The sequence below is a fragment of the Myodes glareolus genome, chromosome 24 (genome assembly GCF_982192425.1).
Source record: "Myodes glareolus chromosome 24, mMyoGla1.1, whole genome shotgun sequence".
In the NCBI taxonomy this organism is placed as follows: Eukaryota; Metazoa; Chordata; class Mammalia; order Rodentia; family Cricetidae; genus Myodes; species Myodes glareolus.
The window spans coordinates 21,047,961-21,058,490 of NC_142049.1; the positions used below are offsets into that span (position 1 = coordinate 21,047,961).

Below are 10,530 nucleotides of genomic sequence, written 5' to 3' on the forward strand. Positions count from 1 at the left end.
ATAGCAAGGCAGGAGAAAGGAGAGCGGGGCTGGGAGGCGGACAGAATAAACAGAAGAAGAAAAAGGGTAACGGGAAGTGAGAGGGATTGAGGTATGAGAAAATAAGGAGAGAGGACATCAAGAGCTAGCCACCCAGTTACACAGCCAGACATGGAGTAAGGAGTAAAGAAAGGTATACAGAAATAGAGAAAGGTAAAAGCTCAGAGGCGAAAGGTAGGTGGACTAATTTAAGAAAAGCTGGCTAGAAACAAGCCAAGCTAAGGCTGGGCATTTGTAAATAATAATAAGCCTCCATGTAATTTATTTGGGAGCTGGGTGGTGGACCTGGCGAAGAGTAAAGAGCTAAAAGAGTATAAGCAATGTAATCAACTACATCTACTTCTGTCCCTGGCTTTTCTGGGTGCTAGTGATTCCAAGCTAGATCCTTGCATGTGCAGTGGGCACGTTACCCTGAGTCATCTCCCATAACTAATTTTCAAATACCAATATGTTTGAAAGGATAGATTAAAGGATAGAAAATCAGCAATCATGATTTTCTGACATAGATGCATTTTGTTTATTTCCATACTCACTGAAAAATACGCTTTAGAAAGTCCAGGTTTCTCATTTAAATCAGGAATTCTTTCTCTTTTATTATTGTTATTGTTCTTGCTACTATTTTGAGGCAAGGTTTTGCTCGGTAGCCCAGGCTGTCCTCAAACTTACTATGCATAGCCTGGGGTGGTCTTGGTCTCACTCAGTCTTTTAAATGCAGAAATTGCAGATCTGTACCAATATGCCGGGTAATAAAACCCTCATGGATGACAAATTTTTGGTGCTAGGGGTCAAAGCCAGGACTTTACACGTTAGGCAAGGGTTTTAGCATGGAGCTTCTCCCCAGCCCTCTGTCTTTGTATTCCACAGAAGGACAACTAAGTTACTTCCAATGGGCTTACTTACAAAAGATTTTAGAACATAATCAGACTTGGAGCCTCCAGTTCAGCTGGAGTCGTTGAAAGTTTGTGTAAAGTTTTCATATAGTGCAAAGTTGGCCCATTCCCTTTCCTTACCAAAGGTATTTCTAACACAGAACTTGGAAAAAGAATGTGTTTTTAGGTCTAGGAGTTTGCTCCAAAGTTCTGCTCTTATTAAAGACACCCTTGTGACTTCATACTGGGATATATATGGACTATTATTTCTTCTCATTGTGGAGGGGCAAGATCTACTCTGGAGACACACTCTTTCTTTTCTTTCTTTCTTTCTTCTTTTTTTTTTTAAAATCCCGACTCCACCCTTTATTGGCTTTGTGGCTTTGTCAGCCACTCCGAGCTTCTCTGTGCTTCCATTTCTTCCTCTGCACAAGCTTCCTGCAGCCTGGCACACAGTGAGCCCTTTATGACCTTGTGCCACCATCGTCATTGTCAAAGTTCTCAGAGCACATAACCACAGGCCTGTTTTCCTTCTTATTCAGACGAAGCTCAGAGGGCAGAGGGCACATGCCCAGAGCTAAGCAGCTTGTTAAAAGTCGAATAGAAAGAGATGAGAGGAAGCCAAAGAGCTTTTTCTCTTTAGATAGTTATCACCACGCTTCACTGCAGACTCTGGGCTTGGGTACGGCCTGAGATCAAAGGCCCTCTTATGTGTAGTGACATTTCTGAGCACAGGGCTGAGTTATAAAACTCTTGAATGGGAGGCTTTGGCACTTGGAGCACAGCTTGGGATGTTAGGGCGGGTTTTTATGGAGACGATTCACGGAACTGCTGAGGCTGGTGGTGGAGAACCCAGACTGTCATGACTCATTTGTCTTTTTATTGCGCGGGACCAAGAGCTGTTGTTTCCTTTTAAGTCCCTCTGTGGAGCTGAGCTCCAGCTAAGGGCAAGATAACTCTTTCAGGAAGACAGTGCGGCTTTAGTGCCTGTGAACAGGAATAGTGTGCTGTGGGGCCCCGGGTCAAGTGTACTGGACAAGCAAGGGAAGATTTTTTTTTTTAACCATGAGGCAGGATTTCTTTTGGAAACCAGAACATCCTTTAAGTCTTCAGCTTTAGACAAGCTTTCCTTTTCTTCTGTTGACCGCTTTCTTTCCCCGAAAGCCTAAGCCAAATGGGGTTGTGCAGCAAAGAGAAAGGAGGTATGAGTATGACTGGGCCGTCTCACAGGGACCAGGGGATGCAGAAGAGGGCATTGGGAGTCCAGTTTGCCTGAGGTCCCGCTAGGCCTCTGGGAAGAAACCATGAGGAGGACTTTGGGACTAGAGGGTGAGACCTAGTAAGATAGGCAGTCATCTGAGTGCCCACCCCCCAACTCCTGGCACTAAATCCAGTGTGTGGTCTCCTTCCCTTGGACTTGAGTTGGAACTCTGAGACCTGCTTTTCATGAATAAGATGAGGCAATCGAGAAATCTGTGCCATGATTAGGTCACAAGAGGCAGCAATTTCTACCTTGTTAGGTATCCTTCTCTTGCTACCACGGTCTCATTCTTGTTCTTGCCCGTGCTTTCTGGTGTGCTCTGATGAAGGTAGATGCCATCATGGAGAGGCTTGATGATGAGGTACCAGTGGTGACTTCTGGTCAACACATATCGAAACCCCGTGACCTTCGACCCAGCAGCATCCATGTCCTGGATCCTGTCAACAACTGTGAGGTGAGTTTAGAAGTGTGTCTGCCCTGTCCCAGTCAGACTTTGAAATGATGGTAGCCCAGGCTGTCACTTTGATTTCTGTCTTGTCGGGAGGGCCCTAACTAAGTGGTATCTAACTTTCCGTGAAGTTAGATAATAAATGTGTATTGTTTTGATCTGGTAAATTGAAGTAATTTTTATTGCAGCATTAGAGGAAAAAAATGCGTGAGGCAGATAGAATTTTAGATCTTATATCAAGAGATAAACAAAGATGTCCTCCAAATTCGGGGGTTTTGGATACTTTTAATGAGATTGATCCTGGCTGTGAAGAACATGACTATTCAGATACAAGGGAAAAATGTTAATTATAGCCTCTAATTAAGAACCAGAGGAAGAGCTAGTACCAAAAGCAGGTTTTAGTTGAGGACCCTAACCAGGAGCTAAAGTTGCTGATGGGGAGAAAAGTCCTTGGTAAAAAGGAAGCATTAAGAATTGGGGACATGGGGTGAGAGGATGCATCTTCATTTACAATAGTTCTCATTTCACACTGGGGGGGGGGGGCTGTGTGTTGTCAGAAGGAAGACAATCACAAAGAAAGAAAAGTTATACCTCAGTAAACAAAAAGAATTTAGATGAATAATGCTCAACATGGAAAATTTGACTACATACAAAAATAAGATAAAACGACCACACACAATCCTAGTATCAGAAGGAATGGTGCTAACATTTTAAAATATTTTTTTTGTAGGCGGTGTTGAGATGGTTTAGCAGGTAAAGGCACTTGCCACCAACCCAGAAGACCTGAGTTTAATCCCTAGGACCCACAAGTGTAAGGAGAGAACCTACATTTCATGTTGTCCTCTGATCTCCACATACATGGACTGTGGTCATTTGTACAAACTAAATAAACTTAAAAAAATGTAATAAAATTTTGACAGGCAGTGGTGGCATACTGCTTTAATCCCTGCACTTGGAAAGCAGAGGCAGGCAGATCTCTGAGTTTTGATAACAGGCTGATCTACAGAGTTAATTTCAGGACAGCCAAGGGAACTCAGAGAAACTATGCCTCCACTCCCCCCAAAAGTAATAAAATATTTTCATCTTCAATATATACTTAATTTTGTTTGTTTTGCTTATTTTTTGAGACGTGATCTTATTATATAGATCAGGCAATCCTCAAACTCAAAGTCGCGCCACCTCTTCTTCTAAATGTTGGGACCATAGATAAGCACTATCAAGCCTGGCTTCAGTGTTTGTACTGACTGGATTTGTGTGTCAACTTGACATAAACCAGAGTCATCAGAGAAGAAGGAGTCTCAGTCGAGGAAATGCCTCCAAGAGACCCAACTGTAAGGCATTTCTCCATTAGTGATCAATGGGGGAGGACCCAGTCCATTGTGGGTGGTGCCAACCCTGGGCAGGTGGTCCTGAGTTCTACAAGAAAGGAGGCTGCCTGATATTGGCATAAAAACAGACAGGAGAACAAATGGAACTGAATAGAAGACCTGGATATTCATACACACACCTTTGAACACCTGAATTTTGACAAAGAAGCAAAAAACATCAAGTGGAAAAAAGAAAGCATATTTAACATATGGTGCTGACATAACTGGATATCAACATATAGAAGAATGAAAATAGATTGATATCTATCACCATGAACAAAACTCAAATCCAAAAGACTTCAACATAAAGCCAACCACAATGAACCACATAGCAGAGAAAGTGGGAAGTACACATGAACGCATTGGCACAGGAGACCACTTCCTAAATATAACCCCAGCAGCACAGTCACTGAGAGAAACTATTAATAAATGGGACCTCTTAAAGCTGAAAAGCTTCTATAAAGCAAGGGACATGGTCAACAAGACAAAACAACAGCCTACAGAATGGGAAAAGATCTTCACCAGTTCCACATCAGACAGAGGGCTGATCTCCAAAATATACAAAGAACTCAAGAAATTAGTCATCAAAAGAACAAATAATCCAATAAAAAATGGAATACAGACCTAAATAGAGAACTCTGAACAGAAGAATCTAAAATGGCTGAAAGACACTTAAGGAAATGCTCAACATTCTTAGTCATCAGAGAAATGCAAATCAAAACAACTCTGAGATTCCATCTTACACCTATAAGAATGGCCAAGATCAAAAACACTGATGACAACTTTTACTAGAGAGATTGTGGGGTAAAGGGAACTCTACTGCATTGCTGGTGGGAGTGAAAGATGGTACAGCCCCTTTGGATGTCAGTGTGACAATTTCTTAGAAAATTAGGAAACAACCTTCCTCAAGACCCAGTAGTACCACTTTTAGGTATATATCCAAAGGATGCTCAATCGTGCCACAAGGGCATGTGCTCAGTTATGTTCATAGCAGCATTGCTTGTCATAGCCAGAACCTGGAAACAACCTAAATGCCCCTCGACCAAAGAATGGATAAGGAAAATGTGGTACATTTATACAATGGAGTACTACACAGCAGAAAAAAATAATGCCAGATTGAAATTTGCAGGCAAATGGATGGAGCTAGGAAACATCATTCTGAGTGAGGTATCCCAGACCCAGAAAGACAATTATCACATGTACTCACTCGTAAGTGGTTTTTGAACATAAAGCAAAGTAAACCAGCTTACAAATCACAACCCTAGAGAACCTAGACAACAATGAGGACACTTAGAGAGACATACATAGATCTAATCTACATGGCAAGTAGAAAAAGACAAGTTCTCCTGAGTAAATTGGGAGCATGGGGACCATGGGAGAGGGTAGAAGGGGAAGGGAGAGACAGGGAGGGAAGCAAAGAAAAATGTAAAGCTCAATAAAATCAATAAAAAAAAAGAAAGAAAAAAAGCAGGCTGAGCAAGCCATGAAAAAGCAAGTCAGTAAGCAGCTCCCCTCCATGGCCTCTGCCTCAGCTCTTGTTTCCGGGATCCTGCCCTATTGGAGTTCCTGTCCTGACTTTATTCAGTGAAGAACAGCGATATGGAAGTGTAAGCCAGATAAACCCTTTCCTCCCTAACTTGCTTTTTGGTCATGGTGTTTCATTGCAGCAACAGAAACCTTAAATAAGACAGTGTGCATTTTTTAAAAAAATTGTATACACAATTTTGCTTTAATTCAAATTTAAATTGTTTAGTAATTCAAGCATGCAGATAATAAGTTTTCACCAAGTACAGGGGTTTGGATTGAGTTTGGTCCTGTATTTTTCTCCCACATAAAAATCTACCTGTAGGTGGGCATTGCAGATAAAGTTCAGTAGTTCTAAACCAGCCTCATTATGGCCCTTATTTTTATTTCTTTCCTCTTCTCTTACTGGGTTACCTTTGCGTTTACAAAATGCCTAGTGCTCCAGAAATCACACCCACATTCTATAACACAGAAATTAAAAGATGTCTTAGGAAGTTTCACATAATACTTTCATCTATGTTTTCTTGGTTCAGATTTAGTCATATGGCCACATTTAATTGAACAGAAGGTAGGAAATAAATTATTTTATTCAGGATAATGGGATTCTGAGCTAAAATCTTTACCATGCCATGAAACAGTAATTGGGTTTTAGTTTTGTATGTTTGTTTGACTGTCTAAAGTTGTCCTGGAACTTACTATGTAGGCCAGGCTAGCCTAGAACCCATGACCCTGCCTCCACCTCCTGAGCACTGGGATTGCAGGTGAGTGCCACCATGTCTAGACATCAACCGGATCCAACATTTTGCTAAATAGAATCTCTCTGAAACATTTAAATTAATAAATGAAAAATTAAAGATTTATGTATCTATATCTATCTCAGTTTTCAATGAAGACATAGACAAAGCTGGAAGTGTATCATCTCTGCTTGATGAGAAAATTTCCCAGCCTACTGAGAAAGCTGCCAGCCTTGGACAGGTAGTCCAGGGTCTTTTAAGAACACAATCTGTGAAGGACATAAAGAGAAAACCAATAAGCAGCATTCCGCCATGGTTTCTACTTCAAGGTTCCTGCTTTGTGTTCCTGCAGGTGGATATTTGTGGGTTCCAGGCCAGTCTGGTCTACATGATGAATTCTAGGGCAACACAGTAAGAGCCTGTGAAGAAGAAGAAAGCAGAAGGAGGAGGAGGAGGAGGAAGAGGAGGAGGAGGAGGAGGAGGAGGAGGAGGAGAAGAAGAAGAAGAAGAAGAAGAAGAAGAAGAAGAAGAAGAAGAAGAAGAAGAAGAAGAAGAAGAAGAAGAAAAGAAGAAGAAGAAGAAGGAGAAGGAGGAAGTTTCTACCATTAGCAGCTTATTCTACATGAACCTCTGAGGGGTGCTTAGAGGACAGACTTCAGAGAAGAAGGAGACAACAGGTGACCTTTTTCCTGAGATTGAGAGGACTGTCAACCCTGCAGGAACCTGCTCCCTGTGGGACAAATGCTCTCAACTGTGCAAGGAGTTGGGGGACAAACTGGGAAGTAACACCACAAGGGGGAACCCATTGCCTGTGGGAAAAGTAAAAGCCAACCATCCTTTTTATCCCAGGGTTGGGGTAGAAAGCAGTTCCACACGTGACTCTTAGGCTGTGTAATTAGTGCTCTCCTACTGCCGAGGAAGAGTCAGACGGCTGTCAGGAGGGAGAAGGAAGTTACACCTCTGAGGCTCTGGCACACAGGAGTTTCCAGAACAGATAATCCCACTAAGAGACACAAGCACCTAGTAACAAGCAATTGTAGATTACAACCATGGAAGGCAGACTATCATGCTAGGAAGTCCCCTGTGTGGTGCATGCTCACAGGGAAGGCTGGAAGCCCAAAGGGAAGTAGAGACACAGAAATATTCTCCACCGTGCAGTCTCAAGTATTTCAAGCATGAAATACCCCAGAGGAATCCGAAACCAGTGTGTAGGGGTGGTAACTATAGCAACAACAAACACAATCCCTCTTCTTGACTAGAGTGATTTGATGACCCCACACTGGTGAATGAACGAGAGAAGACAAGTGCCAGTTTTCTGGCCTAAGTGTTGTTTACATTGCTTTGAACAATTCTACACACTGTCTGCCATTTAGTAAAAAATTGCAGGGAATATGAAAGGTTTGGGGTTTGGGGATAAAGAAAATTGCCCTTTTGGACAAAATATTTATTAAACAATTATTTCCAGGTGTTGTGGCACATGCCTTTGATCCCAGCACTTGGGAGGCAGAGGCAGGCAGATCTCAGAGTTTGAGGTTAGCCTGGCCTCATAGGATGAGTGCCAAGATAGCCAGAGCTACACAGAGAAGTTCTGTCTCAAAAAAGGTGTTTTTTTTGTTTTTTTTTTTATCATGGAAAGGCAGCAGCATAGTGGAGGCTCTGAGAAAACTGAAGGTAAAAGTGCCATTGAGGGGAATTATAGTGACTTCTTTCCCCATAAGATTGAAGTGTCAAAAATTTATTATTTATGTGTATGTGCATGAGCCTGCATGAGTCTATGTGCACCATGTGAATTCAGGAGCCCACAAGATCAGAAGAAGGGGTTGGAGCTCTTGAAATTAGAGTCACAGGTGTTTGTAAACTACCATGAAGATGCCTGGAATTGAACACAGGTCTTCTGGAAGACTAGAGAGGGCTCTTAACCATGAGCCACATCTCCAACCTTAAGCAGGGATCCCTTCTTATAGATTTCAGAGGAAAGTGTGGGATCTTTTCATGAGATTGATAAGTAGTGTGTAGTATCTATTTGCAGTCAGGCTGTTTATGAATCAGCTGTGAGGGTGGGAGCTATGAGGGAGGAAACATGAGGGAGGAGATATGGGGTAGTAGATATGAGGGAGGAGATGTGAGGGAGGAGATGTGAGGGAGAGGATATGAAGAAGGGGATATGAGGGAGGGATATGATAGTTGGGCAAGAATTCAAAATAATGCTACTTTAGCTCTGGAAACCAAATCACTTTAATTTTAGGAATTTTCACTGTTTAATCAAAATAGAGGAGCTTCACACAATGGCTTGGCTTTTGATAACAAAATATATAAGACAAAATTCCAGTTGTTAAATGAACAAGGGTGGGTGAGCCAGCCCAGCAGATAAAGGGACTTGCCATTAAACCCGGTGATCTGAGTTGTCCTCTTATCCCACATATACACAGTGATACATGAGTTTCCCAACAAATAACTAAATGCAATCAAAGATTTAAAACAGAATGAGCAAAACAGGGCTAGGTGTGCTGATACATTCTCATAATCCCAACACTTGGCAGGCAGAAACAGGACAGTTATCACACATTCAAGCTTAGTCTGGTCTACACAGTTCCAGGCCAGCCAGAGTTGAATAGTGAGACCCTGTTGGCACAAAGTAAATCAAACCAAGCAAAAGATAAATAAATAAAACAAAAGGAAATGCCTTACTCCTTTGAGACTATTTTGGAATTAATATATTAGATTATTAATTAGACCATAATTAATATATTAGAAGCTCCGGTGGAAAATGTAAACAATATGCATGCATCTATGGGACGATTTCAGTGGTCAGATGATCTGTCATTTGTGTCTGAAATGTCCCCAACAGGTTCTTATTCTACATGCTTGTTCCCCAGCCGGTGGTGCCATTTGGAGAAGCTGAGGGTTTTGGGAGCTGGCACTTGGTTGGCGGAAGCAGCCAAGGAATGGGCATTTGAAAATAACGGCAGCCCCTGGTTCTAGTCTGTGTTTCTGCTTCCTGGTTAGTAACCATGCCAACAGACTGGGTGGGGGGGTTCACACTATTCCACCATGCCTTCCCATGGAGCTCTGAGTCCAGTCACAATAAATAATTCTTCTTCAAGCTGTGTCTGCCAGTTATACTGGTCACAACACCATGAAAATGACCAATATAGACCAACAGAAGGAAGAATGGAGCCGGGCGCGGTGACGCACGCCTGTAGTTCCAGTTACTCGGGAGGCTGAGACAGGAGGATCGCTTGAGTCCAGGAGTTCTGGGCTGTAGTGCGCTATGCCGATCGGGTGTCCGCACTAAGTTCGGCATCAATATGGTGACCTCCCGGGAGCGGGGGACCACCAGGTTGCCTAAGGAGGGGTGAACCGGCCCAGGTCGGAAACAGAAGGAAGAATGGATTTGTTAGAATCATCTTTTCTAGAAGTGGCTGCATAAACAAGACTGGGACAATGGCAACATAATGCACATGCTAATGAGAGAGTTTTCATGGGGCCTCATCCACAGACAAAGAACTAAAGAACTACAGTCAGCTTCTGACTGTTGGGAGAAGAAGAATTATCCTCTCGGGAATGAGCCCATTATTGGCTGTCCAATGTAGAGGTTAGCCTAGAAATATTATGTACACTTCTAACAAAAATGGACTCAGTAGCTTGTATCTATATACATTTGTGCATATACATACATATGTATGTATGTATGCAATGATAATAATCAAAGAAAAACGGTTATGAACTTGTGAGTAGGGAGATATAGGATGGTTTGAGAGAGGGTAGGAGGGAGGGGCTTGAAAGAAGAAAGGGAGGAGGGAAGGTGAAAAGTTTCTGTACTCTGCTAAGTCTCTCTGCCAATATGACAATCCAAATCATACCAAATCAAACGGAATTAGAAAAAGTCCAGGTTTAATAGATGCTTCCAGATGGCTTTCCAGCTTCTCAGTGAGGAGATGGGAAAGGAAGACCGGAAAACCACATGCCCGTTTTCTGGGGTGGGGGCAGTTTAAACACACTGTGGGAGCGGTCTTGATCATCTCTGGGGGAGGAGTCATCATTTGGTGGACTTTTTGAGATGCAGTAGGGTTTGGAGCGAGGTGGGGGAGGGTACTTGGGATGGAACTTCCTCCTGAACACTCCAGACTCTTTGGCTATATGGATGCCAGGGGTTGGGGTGGAACTTCCACCCAAACAAGAGGTAATGCAATTTTATTTTAATAACAACACTAAAAAAATAAATAAAAATTGTAACACTAAAAAAAGACAAAGTAATAGAGAGGAAGAATTCTGTAATGAGCAGCTC

The 10,530-nt window shown here is 42.4% G+C and overlaps 1 long non-coding RNA gene and 1 pseudogene across 2 annotated transcripts; both read left to right on the top strand.

Annotated features, from left to right (window-relative positions):
- Positions 1–1,643: 1,643 nt before the first annotated feature.
- On the top strand, positions 1,644–3,710 carry LOC125400839 (uncharacterized). Of its 2 annotated transcripts, none has more exons than XR_007232108.3 (3): positions 1,644–2,110; positions 2,498–2,623; positions 3,348–3,710. It is a non-coding gene; the product is annotated as an uncharacterized LOC125400839 (long non-coding RNA). The 2 variants fall into 2 exon arrangements; XR_007232107.3 differs by having other exon boundaries at positions 1,665–2,110; positions 2,502–2,623.
- A 5,708-nt stretch (positions 3,711–9,418) lies between these two features.
- Positions 9,419–9,696, top strand: LOC146889896 (signal recognition particle RNA; annotated as a pseudogene).
- Positions 9,697–10,530: the final 834 nt, after the last annotated feature.